The sequence below is a fragment of the Ostrea edulis genome, chromosome 8 (genome assembly GCF_947568905.1).
Source record: "Ostrea edulis chromosome 8, xbOstEdul1.1, whole genome shotgun sequence".
In the NCBI taxonomy this organism is placed as follows: Eukaryota; Metazoa; Mollusca; class Bivalvia; order Ostreida; family Ostreidae; genus Ostrea; species Ostrea edulis.
Genome location: NC_079171.1, coordinates 47339328 through 47360772, shown reverse-complemented (window position 1 = coordinate 47360772; position 21445 = coordinate 47339328). Strand labels below are relative to the sequence as shown.

The 21445-nt window shown below is 34.1% G+C and overlaps 1 protein-coding gene across 1 annotated transcript in view; it reads right to left on the bottom strand.

The window, feature by feature from the left end:
* The window catches only part of LOC130049104 (platelet endothelial aggregation receptor 1-like), a 56786-nt gene that overhangs the window by 19806 nt on the left and 15535 nt on the right, over positions 1–21445 (bottom strand). The window contains exon 2 of the mRNA XM_056146269.1: positions 5844–6059. The gene's annotated coding sequence lies outside the window, so the exon portion shown is untranslated. The remainder of the gene's footprint in view (positions 1–5843; positions 6060–21445) is intronic.

Here is a 21445-nt window from a genome sequence, read left to right as displayed (position 1 = left end):
ATATAATCCAAATAAAAAGAGTTGATTTCCCACAGTCAAAATTATTCAATAAAAAAGCAGGAATATATACAGTTCCAAAATATATTTAAATCACTAGCGCTTTCTGGATTTTAACATCCATCCTCAGGTGAATACAAATTAATAACCTGAGAATGGATGTTAAAATCCAGAAAGCGCTAGTGATTTAAATATATTTTGGAACTGTATTTTTTCCTGCTTTTTTATTGAATTATATATATATATATATATATATATATATATATATATATATATATATATATATATATATATATTCGTATTATATTGACATATCATAGAAGTTTTATGAGCAATTTCCAACACAAAAAGAAGAAACTTTCCACATCTAATAATCTCTTGCGTACTCTAGGAAATCAAAAAATATGCTGCATTAGATGCATTTCAAACTACTTTCGTTTTATCGGAGAACTTGTCCCAAGACGTTTCATTTAATATAACGTAAGCTTTGTTTTTCAATTTAAAACGAGTCCGCCTGGAAATAGCCGATATCGTTGTACTTTTGTGATTATTACAAGTATTTCTGTTAGTTCTGAATTGATAATGTCACATGATAGTCTCGTAATAATAAATACCTGCCTCGACGAAAATGTATGGCAACCTACGAGATATCGGTATAAACATTATTCGTTCTCGAAAAATTTTCATTGAATATTAGACATGTTTTATGTATGTATTTTACTTTATTTCTGAATGGGACACCTTAATTCAATTGATGTTATTTATCAAAAATATTTCTGAATGATCAGCGTCTTCGACTGGGTATTTTCCTGACAGAAGAGCGGGGTCTGCGTTTCTTCCCAGAATCATCTACGAGATATTTGTCGACAATAAACAAACAAACGTGTAGCTACTAAATATCAGATGAATACTTCCATTGCATATCATAATGTAACTGATTTTCATTTTTGTATTCAATAATTCATGAAACAATGTTGATAAACTGAGGTTTTTTACTTAGAGAACACATTTTGAAAAACGACCAATAATGAAGATTCCGTCCCTACCCCGTTTATTTGATAAAATGCGAATGAGAACGAATGCAACAACAATGTTGATTTTCTCCTACAGTTCATTTCTGCGTTTCAAAATAGTTTAACACAAATGTATACGTTAGACATTATGCGGAATATTCAGTCTTTTTTTTTTACATACCTGAAAGGTACAAGGACGGTTTTATTTTCATTCTCATGAGCAAAACGTCGTTATTTTGCTTCTTTGTTTACATCGTCGTAACCGGATGTAATATCCACATCGTGTATGGAGCGCCGGCTGGTCATACTTTTGATTGTCAAAATGGTATTATTATTACTATATATATTATCGCTGAAATCATCTAATTCTAAACTGAAAATCTATAACAGAATACATAAAAAACAGACACCTATTATTGGAGTCCCTCTTACGAATTAGAATTCTGTTTACATCAATCTCTTATGCCATTAAAAAAATTGTTTTGACGTTTTTTGAGGAGTACAGTAGTAAATATGAAATTACAATTTTAATACTTCTTAGGTATTTAAGTCTATGGAAACCAAGAAAATTAATTTCTCTTATGACAATTATCATTAACAGTCATGAGTTTGCTCTTTATTAACTACCGCTTATATTCATGTAATAGTATGGTGCAGCAATATGACTTTTGATACTGTATTCATGTTTGATACATTTTATTCAGAATTCGGAAGGGTTGTTACACCTCAAATCGTTGCCCGTCCCAAATCGCCGCCGGCTACGAGTTGGGATGCGACGATTTGGGGTGTCTTATGTAACACGCTAAATAGTCGCCCGTCCCAAATCGTCGGCGGTGACGATTTTGGGTATAGCCTCACACTCCAAATTGTCACCCCTTTGCTCCAACTATTTGGAAACATCATTTACATACAAAATGGCCCCGTGTGTTTACTCCGTCGTTTCTCCGCAACTTTCTTCTTGTTCTTCTTCTTGTTCTTCTTCTGTCCAGCTACACGTATGATCACAAAGGTTCTCTCCACCTTACAAGCATCTTAATATTTTACTTTGTCTTCTACTTGTTTTGTTGTATAATTTGTAAAAAGATTTATTATGATCACAGTATTAGTCATTGTTGTTTTGGTTGATAGTGGTTTTGTTAATATTGAAATAATTGTATTTGTTGTTTTCGTTGTTGGTGGTGGTGATGTCATTTTTGTAAATATAAATTGTTTTCGCCCAGTCTTCCAGAGAAAGAGAGGGGTGTGTGTCCAACAATAAATCGTTTTGTCCCTTTGTTGTAGGGTCATTCTGCTGAACATGGGTTTGATAGGTCTTGTGCACCTCAGATTTGTTAGTAACCTCCAATTTTGTTAGCCGCCGTTTGGACACTCTCCCGCCGTTTTAGATATTCGTGAAAACCTCGAGAAACACCCACCTTTCCTCTTTATTTCTCAGTATTTGTGTTTGTTTAACTCGTTACTCTCACTCTCTTTCTCTGAATAAGTAAATTAACAAACAAGCAAAGCAACAAATAAATGGAATATATGTGCTTGGTCCCATATAACCTATATACAAAATTCTAGCCAAATCGTTTCACAAACATCAACGTGACATTCGAAAATAGTTCGCTATGATTAAAGCTCGCGGTTCTTTGAGATCGCGATCAAGATATTTCTTGTGACGAGAACCACATGTCAGGAACACATTTAACCCACACATCGGTTCACAAATACCAGAGATATTGCAGAGTTGCTGAAAAGTGTGTATAGCTCGAAGCGCTTTAAGCTCTAATTCCAAAATTCTAATTTTTAGGGAGACATGACAGAGGGTTACCTGTAATATACATACAGAATTGCAGTCCATTAGATTGATAAAAACAAGAGCTATGGATGTGGAGAGACAGACAAACAGACCAAGTGAAACCTATATATCCCCATATAAGAGGAGGTACAATAAAATAACTTCTGTGTAATGTATCCTAAAAACGTCAATGAAATATTAGCGGAGAGTCGATTGAGGACGGGTGACGAGTTGGGGTGTACAATAGTACATTCCAAATCGTCGCCCCAATGACAGTGCAATGCTGTCCCAAATCGTCGCCCAAGCGACGACTTGGGATACCGGACGACGATTTGGAATGGGGCGACGATTTGGGGTGTAACGAAGACCATTTGTAATTAGCCAAGTGAACCTTAATACCCTTGACAGCACAGGTAAATTATGGAGATTATAGGGGCCACTTGTGTTTTTCACAACTCTGATGGATAATTTCCCACCTGGCTGGTTAATCAGCCATTTTCACACCAGGTCGATCTTGATCACCATCTTGCCAAAATTTTCTCGTCTTCAAAAAGTGGTCGTTATCATAAGGGTAAGTTACACATGTTTGTTAATAAATGGTCATTAAAAAGTGGCCGTGTCCGGTTTTCGGGGGTGGCCAGTTTTGTAAAAATTTCTTTGTAACGAAATGTTGAGATTTCTGACGGGACTTCGATAATCGGCCAACCGGTTTTCTGAGGAGCTGGTTTGGAGAAGTTTCACTGTATTCGCTTTTGAAATAAAATAAAGGATTCGTTGCATGCATGCCTAAGAGTAATTGTATACATTGGTAGAAGGTGGTTGTAAATTAAATACGTGCATAAATAATGTATTGTAGTATACACTATATTCTTTAGTTTAAAAGTGTATGTGTTCTTCATTGTGGAGTAAGACTGAACGTATTAAGGTATTCCATGTATAATGAAAGGATAATGAACAATTTTGAAGGATTTAGATCAACATAAATGTTTATTGTTAAATAATGATGAACGTGAAGCAGATGAAATTCACATGAATGGTAAATGATTAGAAGCTGACCTTTTTGTACTTAAGACTTTTTGGAAGAGTTGTCTGCCCTTTGTAAAAATAAGAAAAATCTATTTTTCTAAAAATGTGTGTGGTCAATGATTAATTTTATTTCATATTTTCACTAAGAGAAAGTGTTTGTAACTTTCTACCAAGAGATTTATATGAAAATATAATTTCTTTTTCAAATATTGTAATAAAACATGCTTTTCCCATATACTTCAATGTTAAATTCTATGTGAAATAAATCAAGCAGTAAACAAAATTTTGAAAATTCCTATGGTGGATTATTTTTATTTGATGAACCCTTCAAAATGATACCATGATTACAAAAATTCCACCATCCATTTATTAGATATGAAATATGGTCATTATACATGGAATACCTTAAGTATGTTATATATTGGGGATGGGAGTTTCACTTTTCCAGACAAAGACCATATCCTAAAAAATAAATACGCCGGTTAAGTGACCACCCACTACGTTTACTGATTATGAAATCTGTGTAGAAAAGAATACTACAAAATTCGGTAACGTTTTGATGAGGACGATCTCACGATTTAAGAAAATCGGTTTTAATAAAGTAAACTCCTACTTTAATAATGAAACACCTCCCATCTTTTTGCAGTCAAATAAGTGGACACTCTTTCTATTCATATCTGGAAACAAATAGAAACTGTCGAATTTCTCCTGCATAACGTCACGGAAAAGAAAGAATGCAAATACTTTATTTGTAGTTGAGGCTAAATATATCGAACAGATGTGCAATGTGTAAAGCATGCTGTTATATTAAGTATTTGTCTGAGAGAGAAACAAGGAAAATCAGAAACATATTCCACAAGGGGGGGGGGGGGGGGTGTTAAAACTGTTCAACGATGATAATATTATGTCAATGCATTGTCTAAAGTGAGTGAATCGTGAGACCTAAATATAGATGAAGTTCATTATATCTATAGTAACATGAGCAAACTGCATTTCAGTCAATCCTTACATAACAAATGATTTAATATTATCGATTTTCGAAATGAATTAAATGAGTTAATATTAGAATTATGAATTAAAACTTAATTTGTACCTGTTTTTGTCTATACTGAAGAAAAATAATGATATTTACATCGTAGTTTTACATAGACCTTCCATAGATTCTACTATAAAATCACCAGAGACAGGGACGTGTTTTTGCCTAACACTCAGACAGCAACAAAAGGAGAACACACATCTGTAATTTATTCCAAATTTTAAAAGCCAATTACATTCCATTATGTTAATAATGACGGGGGATTCCAACTATCACAGTAGGTGAAAAAATCAGAATATGAGATGGGTGTTATTTGATTTTGGTCCTTGAAAAAGTATAGTGTATACCTTTTTTAGTGTACTGCTTTTGTTTGAACAATTAACCATTCGGAATTCGTGTTGTTGATTAGAGCCTATTGTTAAACAAATGTTATTATTTCAGATGACGCCATAGTTAAGGGCGATACTTCTGTCATTCGATTCTCTAAATAACGATTTTTAAATAGGTATTTTGCGCTTTTCCTTGGATTAAATAAAACAACGGCAATAAACTTTTCAAAACGGTTTTTAATGAACTGTAAACTTTATTATCAAATCTACTTTTACCGTACTTGACATTTAATTAATATTAACTATTAGATATAGTAGACCTAATGTGGCGTACAGAAATATACAGTTGGGGATTAACTGGAATTAATTTCATCTACCTAACTCCAGGTGAACAAGATGCAAGTTTGCAAGATCAAATAAGACGGCGGGGTGTTTTTGTACACTCAATTTTGCACCCTGTTGAGAAGAACGGAGAAACATATGGTTTAACTGGATATCGAATCTGTGACCCCAGCATTACTGGTCACGTACGGTGTTCTAACCAACAAACTATCCTAGCATATATCCACTGTACACATGGTTCAAACCACTACATTATTGAAATAAATGTTGGTGAATGCAAAACAGATGAATCATATAAAACTTTAAATATGTTTACTTACACTTTGCATCTTCTTTTCTATAGTATACTTTAACGCTTTTTATACTGTATTCTTTTCCAAGATCCACTTGAAACCAGGCTATAGATTTGTTTGCATCAGTGTGGGCACACCGGGCATAGTTTGTCCGCAAGTCATTATCATTGGCATAGTATGCAAATCGATCATAGTGGGTCGAGCTCTGCGATAGAGTTGTTGTCGATCTTCTGCTCAGATTTTCTGAAGAAAGGATGATAACCATTACATGATATATACGTAAAGCACATGCTTCTTTGTTAAGTAAATCAAATGCCTTCATACCAACGTAATTGTAAGGCAATTTTCTCGCTATCACGAAAAAAAACAAAACCCGGAAATTGTGATACCATATTCTACGAAAAGATCATCCATTTTTTTTTTTTTTTTTTTTGGTTCGAAAGAATTATTAAAGCATATAGATATGCCGGAGAAAATAAAGGCGTGTTCTTTTACCATTACAATCATTTACGCGTCAGTATAATCATGCATTTGGAATCAAGGGCATTGTACTAGCTGATAACTTTGAAAATTTCACCACGAGTAAACCAATGTCTACCGATGTGTAGTCATGTAATATTTGTTTTATTATACTGAATTATCATACAAACAACAAAGCAGAAAAAAAAAAACGTCCGTGCATAAATTTAACGCATGTGATATGTTTTTATAATACCACCCGTTGTCAAGTAGTTTCACCCGTTGTTAGATACGATCACCATGGAGCTTCTTATTTTTTATCCCCAGGGAGAAATTTCTTTTTCAAATGATTCTCGACCAATACGATTTCACACGAATGTATAGTAATGAAAGTATAATGAAATAATTAATCCACCGGTGGTATGTACATTGCCTCATCTCATTACATTATGAATTGAGTTCAACGTTGTTGTTGTTTTTTTTTTTGGTTTTTTTTTTTTTTTTGCTTTTTATTTGAAATTACCAATACATTATTTGCAAGATATAAAAAAATGCATTTTTAAAAAACGTTTGTTATACTGGCAAAAATAAGAGTTTGATTAATACAGTTAAAGGTAAACTGAAACGAAATGTAAGTTTTTCTATATTAAGTATGCATTTGCTTCATTTAGATCGTATAAAATGAGTATGCGGGTTTGTTCGGTTTATTTTGGTCATATATACGCGATACGCGCGGATAAAGATAGCGCATCTGTGTCAGAGCAGAAAATAATGCGAGAGTTATGCCCCTTCACACGAACCCACCATATTGAAACTAAAGACGCTAATCAGCAGGTGACGTCCGATAAACAACGAGTTAATATGATGTTATGTGCAGTTTCAGTCTGCCATGCTTAATATGCACAGGGAGAAACAATGTTTAGTTTCCCTAAACACACAAAACTTGCGGAGTGTTGGTGAGGAAATTAAAAACAATGTATTGATTATTGGCCGTTGAAGCACTCTATTAGCAACTGTAAGGCCTACATGATAAGCCGTCCAAGGCACGATCTTTGCATGGGACACTCAAGAATGCAATGGAAAGAAGAGGCAACTCCAGCTGTCTTTAATTACCAACCGCTACACGTAGCTACAAAGGCCAAAAAATGGCCAAAAAACGGAAAACAGATTTGGAGTTTCCCCTTCAAAAACAAAAATTCCAGAACTGTGGTGAAAAGAACGTAAGTTTTGATCTAAATCGTATTGACTTTTCTATTTACATTGACATAGTATGACACGATTTATTTGCTTTATGTACGAATATATCCCTACCCCCACCCGTTACACAGTTCTTATTTCATACTGAAGCTTATTTTACTACCCCACCCCTCAGTCACACAAGTCATTCATAACTGAAGTTTACTTTTATTGATTTGTTTATATTAGTTTATATTAGTTAGAATTTGATGACAATATCCGAATCATTCTTCCCCCACCTCCCCAATTCCACGATAATCAACAAAAACATGCATCCAATTCCATTTATGATCCTGGCATTCGAAATTATTTGATCATGAATGGGACAAACACATGGACTGACTACACAAACCACATATGGAATAATTGCAAAACGTGTACTAGGGCCACATGACACGAATGATATCATCAACTTTGTATAAAATCTGAATATTTTGTCACTTGTGCTCTGCATACATCCCCTTTAGATTTGTTTACACCTTGTCCATGATGTTACTCTTGATACTGCTACTGAGTTTGAATACAAATTCAATACAGTGTCAACAATTATTGGCCTAACATATGACAAATTTGTATTTTTTCTAAAATTCATATATTTTTTTGTCATAAATGTAAATATTTAAAACAAGTAAATATAGGTACACATATTTGTAATGAGTTTCTCTCAAGTATAATGATATAAAATCCAGAAGTAGGTGTAGAAAAATCTACACAAGATGTAGACTAAGTACAATAAAAATATCACTAGTCTAATATACTTAATCGACTTTATGATATATACATACAACATGGCTAAGTACACATGATCCACATTTGATTAATTAAATGTGAAGCATATGCACTTAGTCATCATTGGATATATTTGTTTCTACTTTTAAAATTTCCACACCATGGACTTTTTCTGCAGTTTCACAACACACACACACACACACACACACACACACACATACATACGTGTAACGCGTGTCAAATGAACACCTTAACTTCCCACCTGCAACTGAACACTTCTACAGTTATTGGTATATTAGTACGAAAATTTACTATTTGGTACTAAAAATAACAGATTACATTGCTGCGGTCGAAATTTGTGAAATATGTTTTATTCACTCCTTGAATTTTTGCTTATCAAGTGAACACTTTCCTTTACACACGGTCAATTGAACACTTTCCTTTACACACGGGCAATTGCACACTTTCCTTTACACACGGGCAATTGAACACTTTCCTTTACACACAGGTAATTGAACACTTTTCTTTACACACGGGCAATTGAACACTTTCCTTTACACACGGTCAATTGAACACTTTCCTTTACACACGGTCAATTGAACACTTTCCTTTACACACAGGCAATTGAACACTCTGACACACACGGGCAAATGAACACTCTGACACACACGTGTAATTGAACACTCTGACGCACATGGCCAATTAAATACTCTGATACACGCAGCCAGTTAAACACTCTGATACACACGGCAATCAAACACTCTGAAACATCCAAACAATCATTCTCACCACGCTAAATAAATAAGGCCAAATCTCTAAAGCTTACAAAAAAGCGTGAAACGATGATATAAATCGAAATTGGCATGGGATAGACATGGAATCCACACATTTCGTTGAAATTATCGCCGCAAGAAAATAAAAAAGGGGGGGGGTAGTATTGATTGGATGATTGATTATATATTTAACGTCCCGTCGAGAATATTTTATTCATATTGAGACGTAACCAGCTTTAAGCGGAGTACCACGAATTTAGACCTATCCAATGTATCCATAGGGTTCAGGGTCGTAGCAGTGAGGGTTCTTTGAAATATCGTGCCAACACCTACTACATGTACGACAAGGGATATACGTTTATAAGGTCACATCCAAAAGATCCGTGATTCTCACTTCTAAATGTCGAGCGTTTGGCGAAGGAGCAATTAACACTACCAATTTTAACGTCTTAGGTTTGACGCATGAACGATGCTTGAACTCACGACCTCCCGGTTACGAAGCGAACGCTCTACCATTGAGCTTCCGCGACCGGTCGGGGGGGAGGGGTAGTAGTGTCCATAATGATGACTTTTAATGTAATAATAACTTATGATAATCATCATTATTATTATTATTATTATATATATATATATATATATATATATATATATATATATATACTTCTATGATTATAGACTCCCTCGTTTGCCAATGCATGCTGTACGGGCCAGACTCTGTAGTAATTCGACCAAAAAGTATGATGAATAAAATCAAAATTCTGTAATACAGTGCCTAAAGGATCTAAAACAAGTATTCATAATTATATAAATTTTTTGTATCACTTTAAGTTTTTCGTTGACTTTTGACATGAATAAAAATTAGATATCTTTGTAAAGAAATGTTACGCGATATCTTAATTCCACTCTAAAAGGGAACATTTTCATGAACATTCTGTTTATATATGTAACTACATAGATGTGACCTTACAGAAAACTTTAATCAAACGTTGCAAAAACCATAAATTCTTTGAAAATCCGGTTTATAACACCAGTTTATATAACATAACTTCAGAATCAGGATTTGTTCCCGGTTCCTTTATATACTGTTACAAAAATATCTACATGTTTATGATATGTACATGCACATTATGTCAATTTTGACTATCATCTCACCTTGAAATATGAGGACAAAATTGTAATAGATAACCCCCAAAAATCACGATTTTGCTGAACATCTTAGATATTTTTGTTTAGAGATTTCGTGCCTTTGGCACTCATTACGCCCTTCCCTAAACGTGTTACGTGTTGGACACCCCCCCCCCCTCATTAACCACATCTGAAACACACCGACAATTGAACCTGGTACATTGCGCATAAATTGAACTATTATAACAAAAGGTAAAATTCAAGTTACATATTTGTAAGTTTTATTGATGAACTTCGTCCAGTCTCGAAAGGCAAGTAGAGATTTAAAACATTCCCTGAACATCGACAATTCGCGCCTTCGAATGAGAAATAATCTCCCTCATAAAAGTGATTTGGACCCCCACTCCTTTCCCTGCCGATCTGAGGATAGAGATGACCAATTGCAAATTCAAGGGAATATATTACCTTCTGTTTTTGTTCAAAAACTGGACGTGTCCTCTCATGACCTTTATAATACAAATTCACCAGGTTGATTTTTAAAATCTTATTAATGTTTTACATAAGCTCAAATTAAAGTACAATAATATACGCACATCAAATCAATTATCGCTCTCATTAATTCAATTGATGCGCACATCCATGTGGTGGAAATATTGCTTGCAAAAATTAATTTAGAGCTCTGTATGAATGACTTGATTATCTCTTTTAATTCAATGGAGGATCTTTTTAATTATATATACAAGGCTATTTCATAAGCAATTAATGCGCGCATCATTTTTTTTTTTTAAAAGAGCAACAATTCAATTAAAGAAATCATTCAATTGTGGATATCTTGAATTGAATATTATATCTCAATTAGATAATCTCTCTAAAATAATTATTCCACGCATCAATTTAATTAATGATATCATTAATTCAATAGAAGAGAGCAATAATTCAATTATTGTGCACATTAAGTGATGTTAGCATTAATGAATTATTGCTCTCTTCAATTGAATTGTAGCATGCATTAATTATATTGTTGGTATCATTAAATTATATTCATTTGAGGAGAGCAACAATTAAATTATTGCGTGCATCAATTCAGCAGAATAAATAATGATATCAATAATTCAATTCATGCTCACAATATATATATAATGCAGAATTGAAGATATTAATTATTTGAAGAGATCTTTGATTGCAATGTTGGTGCATGAAATGAATTGATAATATCTTCAAATAATTAAAGATATCTTCAAATATTTGAGTTTGTTAATTTGGCACTCCATAGATCTAAAACTATTCCTAGTGGATTCTGGTGCTTTCTGACTCAGACATCATAACAGCTCTTGCTACAAATGAATCTCACCATACAAGTGATAAAAACACTTGAATATCTTGCAGACAAATAAAGATCAGGTGGGTCGCATATACCTATAGCCACCTCTCTTTTAATTTCTTCATAGGATTCATATACTTAAAGGAATTTTTCTCCTTGAAAAGGTGATATTTAAAAATATGTCACTTTTCAAGGAATTTTATAATCCCCCAATAATATGTACCGGGGTAATTTCTAAACTGTTTGGTGAAAATGTTGACAATTAAGAATCAGTCACTGGTTATCCATGTGGAATTTAGCTATCTCATATGAATAAACTTTTGATTATTTTACTACAGTGTACCATATTAACCAATTTCGGAAATAATTCCTTATTTGTCTTAAATTTTGATTTGATATAAAGAGCAAACTGAAATGATCAACCAAAGTTCACATTCAACACCAGTGAGGCAATTGTATACAAATGTCAAATTCATATATTACAGAATTCATTAAGATATTTGAATTATTCTAATCTTTTAATGTTTCATGGTAGCAATGAAAACAGCAGGTCTTTTATTCTCAGTCATATATTTTATTATATTACAGGGGATATTATATGTACAATTAGTATATATATATATACATAAAATATGTAATTGCATGTGCCAAAAAAATGTATACATACATGAGTAATTCAACCACAGACATATCAATAAATTTGCATTTAATACATTGAATGTAGTCCTTTGATTAAATAATCAACACAGATGGATCCATATGATAATACATGTATTTGTAAAAGAAAAAAAAGAGTTCCATTTCTCATACAAATAATATCTGTACAAATATCAAAATCAACAAGAGGCCCAGGGGCCACATCACTCACCTGAGTCACCTTGGTCCTGCTGTTTTGATTTTTAAATGCTATTTTATCAATCTTTATTCTCATGAATAATGTGACCCAAACCTACCTCTAAAGAACACAACATTACTAAAATGAAATCATATAACACAAAGATATGACAAGCATGATATTGTTGTTCTGGATAAGACCATGGTATGAAGTCATAGGTCTTGGTATGATATGAAAGACTTTGCCATAAGTAATCTATATACAATACATGAAAGCCCTATCTAAAATAGTCCTGGATATACTTAATAAGTTATACTTTCTTAAAAGTAGGTCAAACTCAGAGTTCAGGGTCACAAGGTTAAAGAACATAATATGATTGATTGTTTTAGCTGTTTTCCGCCACACTCTACAATGTTTCAGTTATCTGGTGGTGCCCAGTTTTTATTGGTGGAAGAGAGAACCCAGGTACAATGTACCTGGGAAGAGACCACTGACCTTCCGAGAGTAAACTGGGAAACTTTCTCACTTACCGGTGCAAGCAGGATTCGAACCCACGCCAACCACTGAAGAGACATTATTTGTCGAAATGCGCATCTGGTGCATCAAAATTGGTACCGTATAAGTTTTACCTTAAACACAATGTAGTTCAGGACACACTGAATAGGTCAGATTTGTTTTGCCATAAAAATTGTATATGCAAGATATGAAAGCTCTAGCTTAAATAGTTCAAGAGATATCTTTAAAGATTTTTCCTTTAAATATATCAGCATATAAAACTTTGATCCCCTATTGTTACCACACCATACCTCCCGGGAAATGATTTTAACAAACTTGAATATGCACTATGTCAGGAAGGTTTAATGTAAATTTGTGTGCTTCATACTAAATTTGAAAAGAATTCTGTTATTCCAATCGTAGATTGATCGCTGTTCGTTATCTTCACCTTTCAGTTATAGAATTTAGTTAAAAACTTTCAATTGTTAACATCGACGGACTACAACGGACGCAGACCAATAGCAATATGTCATCTGAGTTTACTCAAGTGACCTAAAATTGTATAATTTTTCTAAAGCTTTTGAAAATTGATAATGTTATTAAAGCCTAGTCTGATCCCTTACACTCCATTTCAATAGTTAAGCGTAAAAACAGACTGGAGTGGATGGGGACCAAACTTAAGAAAGCTGTGAGATTAGTTCAATATTCAAACCTACAGTTTTTGAATAATAAGTATTTAACCCAACTGGGATGATTTCATCCAAAATATTTCACTAAAAATATTTGTGGGGATATTAGTTCACACAGACATTATGTTTCAAAATGAGTACGAGTATGGAAATGAACTGGGGTTCAAATTGACTGGCTACGTATACCTAACATGGCTACATCAACAAAGAAAATCACTTGAAGCTGTGAGTTTTTAGGTTATATGTGGGTTTAAGGAATATTTGAAAGTATGCTTGGAAACAAGTATAGTGGGAAAATATGTTAGGAATTATTTAATATTAAATTCATGAGACAGCGATGCAGGAATGCAGTGATAGAGGGACTTAACCATGCACTTTTTTTCTGTGCCGTAAATTGAAGATGTTTAATAAGGGGCTCATCTGAAGCTCTAGTGCTCTGACTTGCCCCGATATCTTCTCAAAGAGCTACGATTTTGGGTTTAGTTCTGCATCTAGTTTTTTAGGAGAAGATTTTAAAAGATTTTCCTTGTATATATTTCATATATAAAACTTAGATCCCCTATTGTGACCCCACTCTACCCCTGTGAGCCATGACCTTTAACAAACTTGAATCTGTACTATATATGAATGTAAAACTTTGATCCTCGATTATGACCTCACCCTACCCCTGGATACCATGATTTGCACAAAACAGGAACCTTTTATGTGAATTCAACTTTCCTGGTCCAGTGGTTCTTGAAAAGGTTTTTTAAATGGCCCCACCCTATTTTTGCATACCCTTTATCTATTGATGATGCATACCAAGTTTGATTGAAACTGGCCCAGTGGTTCACTCTGGAGAAGAAAATGAAAATGTGAAAAGTTTACAGAGAGACAGACGACAGGCAAAGGTGATCAGAAAAGCTCATTTGAGCCTTTGGCTCAGGTGAGCTAAAAAAGTATATAAACATGTTCAATGTTAAACCTGTTTGTTGTATTGCTTAACAGCTCCATTGCCAGCATCTACCCTTACTGAGCTTACAGTGTCAGACCTTGATATCATCATCATCACTCATTTTGACTATCCAGGCCAAATTAATCTTTTTGCAAGGGTGAGGCCTGGCTGTCCTGTCGAGGTTGAAGTTTGTACTTCCACACTTGGCGACCCAGTGGATTGATCCTATCCAATCCTCTAAACTCTAGGTCTCGTTTTAGGATCTCATCCCATGTCAGCTTTGGTCTACCTGTGAAGTTCTTTTCTGTTGATCATGATGCATAACATTCTGACAAATCTGCAAAAATATTTAGAGAAGTGATTAGTAAAAGGTCTTCGTAAAAGGTAGCAAGAAATGTACAATTAGATAAAAATCATAATTTCTATTTCTACAAAGTAAGTGTTTATCAAATGATCAGCTGTAAATATTAATTCACACATCAATTATCATTTTTAAAGATTCAAAGTGATACAGATATCATAAAAATGTTATGACAAATATATCATAACTTCAGATTGTTTTTATGAAAAACAAATGTATCCCCAGCTCCCCAAATTGGAAGTGCTCCAAATGAAACCTCCAACCCCTTAATGTACTACATGGTATGGAAGATAAAGCATGAGCAGGAACATAGACATTATGAACTCCAATAATTAAGCCACATAGGAGAAGGGTTCACAAACTATTTTACACCCTCCACCCCTACAATCCACTATATTAGGGACAACATTTGGATCTTTGATCTGTCCCTGCAATATGCACATCGCAAATGGCATTGAAGTATTCTACAAAATTTCAAGTCTATCGGATAAGCCGTATAGGAGAAGTATTCACAAGCTATTTTAACATTCTCCACACCTCTTAGATCTACTATTAACTTTTAGAAAAATAATTGGACCCTCCTGTCCCGACAATATGCACATCTACAAATGGCAATGAAGCATTGTACAAAGTTTCAAATCTATCCAATAATCCATATAGGAGGAGAAGTGTTGACAAGGTATTTTACATCCTCCACCCCTCTAAGATCTATTAACTTTTAGGAAAATAATTGGATCCTTCCGTCCCACCAATATGCACATCTACAAATGGCAATGAAGCATTGTACAAAGTTTCAAGTCTATCCGATAAGCCATATAGGAGAAGTGTTCACAAGATTTTGTGGCAGACGGACAGAAAGTACAAAAACAATATGTCTCCCCTGAAAGAGGGGAGACATAATTACAGTACTGCAGCAATATTTTCACTGTATTTCAGTTGGAGACTGTCAAAATACAAATTATCAATATACTCTTAAGGTGCAAATCAAAACTTGTATACCTTTTCTCAATACATTTTAATGCGTTTTATTTCATCTCTAGTGGACTCTCTTTAGGACTGGCTCATTTAGCTGGGAATATGGGCATCTAGCTATCCTGGTGCCATGCTCTTTTTAATGAATATTGTATTTTCTAGGTTATGTCAAAGCCACTTTTTCTCTTTGATGCAAAATTATGTTTGACTGAAATTAAAGTGAAGGTTATTTAACAAGAAATCTAGTAGACACATTCAAGCAATACCTGTTCCCTACCACTACTAACTATATATTTATTCAACATATGTTCAAATTCAATGGAACCACTGGACTTCATATACTATTTTGTCAAAATGCACAGTATTAATGAAGAGGGTGTTACAACTTACATATACCAGATAAGACGTATCATTAATGTTCTACCTAATATATTAATATCTGCTCTAGAACCTGATTTTATGCACCCATGTTATGATGGACTGTATTATGGTATTTATCAAGCTCTTTCATCTGTCTGTTAGCTTTTTTAAAAATTCAAAATCTTAGTTTATCAATCCTTATACCCACTCAGGTGATCTAATCAGTAATTAAAAAAACTGATTAATCTTTTTGAACATCATATCTAGCAAAGATACTTACGTACATATGTAACTTTAAAATGATACTTATGCCTTGTTCAAACAGCGGTTTTAATGCATATTTTGAATTAAAATTTTCAAACTTTAATGCACATCAAATATACTTCGTAGAATAGATATAGGCCCCTGCATAATGACAAATTTGGGTCACATGCATCATACCCCTGGTTAGCTATAGATTTATATTTATGCTAATTTTGACTGAAAAACTAATTTTAAAAAACTTAATTGATCGCTAAAAATAGTGAGCATTAAGTAATTAGAAAATACCAGATGTAGATCTGTGCTCTACAGAGACATACTGGGTCATATATGCATAAAGAAGAAAAAAACTATAAAACAATTCTCTTTGATCCACTGTAAATTGTAGGAAAATATTCGATCCCTGGGTCAGAAGAACGTGAACAACATTAAATGATAATGAAGTATTGTACACAATGGCCTTCATTTTTGCAGTTACTGCCATTACACCGGAAGTAAGGGGCGTGTTTACTGATGGGGTCCCCCCCCCCCAATTGTGGCCCCATCCTACACCCGGGGGCCATGATTTGAACAATCTTGAATCTGCACTATGTCAGAAAGTTTTCATGTAAAAATCAGTTTTTCTGGCTCAGTGGTTCTTGAGAAGAAGATGTTTAAAGGCCGGCAATTGGGTATAAAAGCAGCCAATCGGTGAAAATGGTGGAATATATGAATTTTCTGGACACATTCAGATTGCAGCACTTATTTTGCAAAAATAAAGATTAAGCTGTTGTACTGAATTTTTTAAATGGGTATGCTTGTTCCCCTCATAACTGTTCATATATTGGCCATATCTATTTTAGATATAAATTCTCATGAAGTTTTAATTTTGGCCTCAAAAATCTGAAGCAGGGCTAAATTTGTATTTCAAACTAGAGATTGGCAGTTTGTGGGTGTGATTATCTTTTGTTATTGTTTACACCGGATGTTGACTCACATATTGCATGAGCATGCTTGTCTAGTTCTAGATAAGGGGGATTGTACCAAAGGGAACATGTAATCAAATCACTGTATATAACGTGGAAAAAAAGTACTTACTCATATATCATTGTTAAATCCAGATTTTATTTTTTAATTATATATAATCACATTCCTTTAAAAAATTGGTTAACTTTATAAAAATAGCTCATTAGGACTGTTCAGTCTGATCGCTGTTTCAGAGTTTTGCAGGATTGCTGGTACCTTTTCTCGAATAATGTCAAGCATGATGTTTGTCTGATTAAGCAACAATATCCTAGGCCAGTTGTGTAACTCCCATTATCTCTCACCAATGATGACAAATGTCCAATTGATCAACCATCACTCTAAAATTACCCTCAATCTGGACTCTTACGTGTGAACATTACAATGTCAAAAGAGACAATCACAGATAGTAGGTCTCCAAATATTATAATGGACAAAGTGTTTCTTAATAATCCTTCAATGCACATGTCCTCCATTGCACAGCTACAATTTCCCCCCAAATTCTTCTCATAATTGAAAGGCATCAAGAGGAACATCATAAGTATTAGTATATTATATATACCAATATTTGTGTATATTATCAAAAATCTACGTGTTTTAAAAGACATGCATAAAACAATGATGAATTCATTTGTAGTTCCTAGGGTGAAGTTTTGTTAAAGTAAAAACATATCCTTTCAGTGCCTCACAGATTGAGCAGAGTGGTAGAAAAATGCAGGAAAACTTTAGTTTATTTTGATAAATCATGCCAGTCTCCCTGTTCAAAATATCGTCTGCTACAGAGCACGTGTAGAGTCAAGCATCAGACTGCTGCTTATTCTGATAACACTGCTAAGCCCTGCCCTCTTGCCATATATGCTTAATTGCTGTAGGGGTGTAAATTTTTCTAGTTTACTCCCGGCCTTTAAAGATTTTTCATATATATTTGTATGTAAAACTTTGATCCCCTATTGTGGCCCCATCCAACCCCCAGGGCCCATGATTTGAACAAACTTGAATCTGCATTATGTCAGGAAGCTTTCATGTGAATCTCAGGCCATCATTGAAAATATTTTTGTTTGATGTACTCTGACTCACATTTTTCAAGGTGGGTCGGTAGGTAGGTTTTTTTTTTTTGTTTTTTTTTTAACGTCATGAAAATTTGTAATATTTTCTTTTAGAATAAGGAGAATTTTCTATTTTTCAAGGGACCCCCCACCCCCCAAAAAAGTTTTAAATTGCTGGAAAAAATGGTCGTGTAGGAACAAATTTGATTGGTCGGTCGGAGTACATCAAACAAATCAATGTTTATTTTTGGCCTCAGCTTTTCTGGCTTAGTGGTTCTTGAGAAGAAGATTTTTAAAGTTTTTCCCTATATATTTGTATGTAAACCTTTGATTCCCCCCTTGTGGCCCCATCCTACCCCCGGGGGCCATGATTTGAACAAACTTGAATCTGCAATATGTCAGGAAGCTTTCTGGTAAATTTCAGCTCTTCTGGCCCAGTGGTTCTTGAGAAGAAGATTTTTAAATGACCCCACCCTCTTTTTGTGATTATCTCCCCTTTGAAAGGCACATGGCCCTTCATTTGAACAAACTTGAAAGCCCTTCACCCAAGGATGCTTTTGGCCAAGTTTGGTTGAAATTGGCCCAGTGGTTCTGGAGAAGAAGTCGAAAATGTGAAAAGTTTACAGACGGACAGACAGACAGACGACAGACAAAATGTGATCAGAAAAGCTCACTTGAACCTTTGGTTCAGGTGAGCTAAAAATCAATTCAAATATGCAAATTCATTTTTGGGTTGAATGTATTAATTGTTACACAAATTTACTACATGTATATGTATCTATAGTTTACAAATCATTACATTTTGCTAAATGATATAATTATTCTACACATATCATCTAAGATTTTAATTATACAAAATAATATCATATAAAATCTGTAAATAAATTATGGATCAACAAAATTGTTAAATACTAAGATCTGCTTTCATATTTACTGTACTTAAGGCCACATAGAATTTCATATTTACAGATTATCATCCACGCCCACCCCTCTCAAAATTATCCACCCCATTGTTTTTTATTCTACCTTTTTTTTTTTTAAAAGAAGTTGAGAACAAATATTTGGCTTGTATATCAAACATTTAGAGCATTTCAATGACTGACCCTAACATTTTGGCATGTTGTGGTTATATTTGACATGTTTCTATTATAAGGGTACCCAAAGATGTGGTAGTTGTGAAGGACTGTTGCAGTGTGATATGCATTTGGTCAAGTGACTGCACATGTATGCCTTGTTAAAATTGATTAATGGAGATGCTATTGAATGTGAAAGTATGCGATACCATGCCATTTCCCAATTATGTGTTTGGAACTTTTATTATTGAGTGTGCGTGTCTTAGACTAGAAGAAGATGATGGCAAACTGAATTGAATAATGTTAAGCAAAAGAACTACAGTACAGTGACTGTTGCTTTGTGGTACAATGATGGTAATTATGACTCATTAATTAGCGGATACGGCAATGGCATATCCTGATCCTGCATAAACTGCATATTCAAACAAGAGGCCCATGGGCCACATCGCTCACCTGATTCACCTTGGCCCATATTTAAAGATTTGTTCTACATATTCGCTTCTAAAACTTTGATCCCTATTTAAGTATTGTGGCCCAACCTACTCATGGGGCCATGATTTCTCCTACCTAAAATCTAACTCCAAAAAACCCCACACAAACATAGCTTGTAAAGGGGATAGGAGGACGTGCCTGGTGTTTAATAATTCAATGTGTACAGGCATTAGAAAAATGTGTATATGCAAAAACATACTTTAAATTGTATGCAAAATGATACCCATGTCTAGTCCTATTATAACATTGGAAGGAAAATTTGATCTGGCCACCATTGCTACACGACATTTTAAGTTACGAAAAATAAAAAAAATACATATGAACACCTAGACTGTGTCAAGCTGAGTGAGCAAGTTTGTGCAGAACGAACAAAAATTACACCAAACACAGCGACACCTTTTCGAAATTTTAATTTTACAAACTTGAATCTGCACTACAGAGCTGTATGTCAGGAAGCTTTCATGTAAATTATGTAAACTGCTCTGGCCTAATGGTTCTTGAGAAGAAGATTTTTATGGCCCCATTCTACTCCAGGGGGTCATGATTTTAACAAACCTGAATCTGCACTATGTCAGGAAGTTTTTATGTAAATTTGTACTTTCCTAGCCCAGTGTTTCTTGAGAAGATGATTTTTAAAGATTTTCCCTTTATATTTGTATGTAAAATATTTGATCCCCTATTGTGGCCCCATCCTACCTATGGGGGTCATGATTGAACAAACTTCAATCTACACTATGTCAGGAAGCTTTCATGTAAATGTCAGCTCTTCTGGCCCAGTGGTTCTTTAGGAGAAAATTTTTTAATGACCCAACCCTATTTTTGCAATTTTGTAATTATATCTTCCCTTTGAAAGGGGGTGTGGCTTGAAAGCCCTTCACAAAGAATGCTTTTTGTCAAGTTTGGTTGAAATTGGCCCAGTGGTTCTTGATAAGAAGTCAGAAATGTGAAAGTTTACAGACAGACGGACAACAGGGGATTGGAAAAGCTCATTTAAACTTTCAGCTCAGGTGAGCTAAAAATTACTATTATTCAAAAAAGCGCAAAAGAATGTTCAACTTCAGTGTTACATGAAAATGTACTTCAAAATCACTTAAAAACAATTATAATATTGCTGTATGAAAATTTTCTGTCCAAAGAAAACAATGTAAAAAAAAAAAAATGAAGTAATCTACACTCTACAGCAACACGCGAGTATAATGAACGGGAAATATATATTCTGAAAAATAAAAAATACACCACCTGCCCCATTTTTTTCCAAGCAAGGATGGAAATCTAAAAAATAATTTTATGACTATGTGGCCTAAAATATTTTGTATACTTACTAATTTCAAAACTCGAAAAGGAAATGTTATCCATGTGAAGCACTCTGTTCATCCTCTGGGGAAGACAATCTTTGATTTGCAGTTTGTGTCATGACTACACCATGATATCTTCTAATCTCGTCATACTATCAGAAAGTAGTTTTG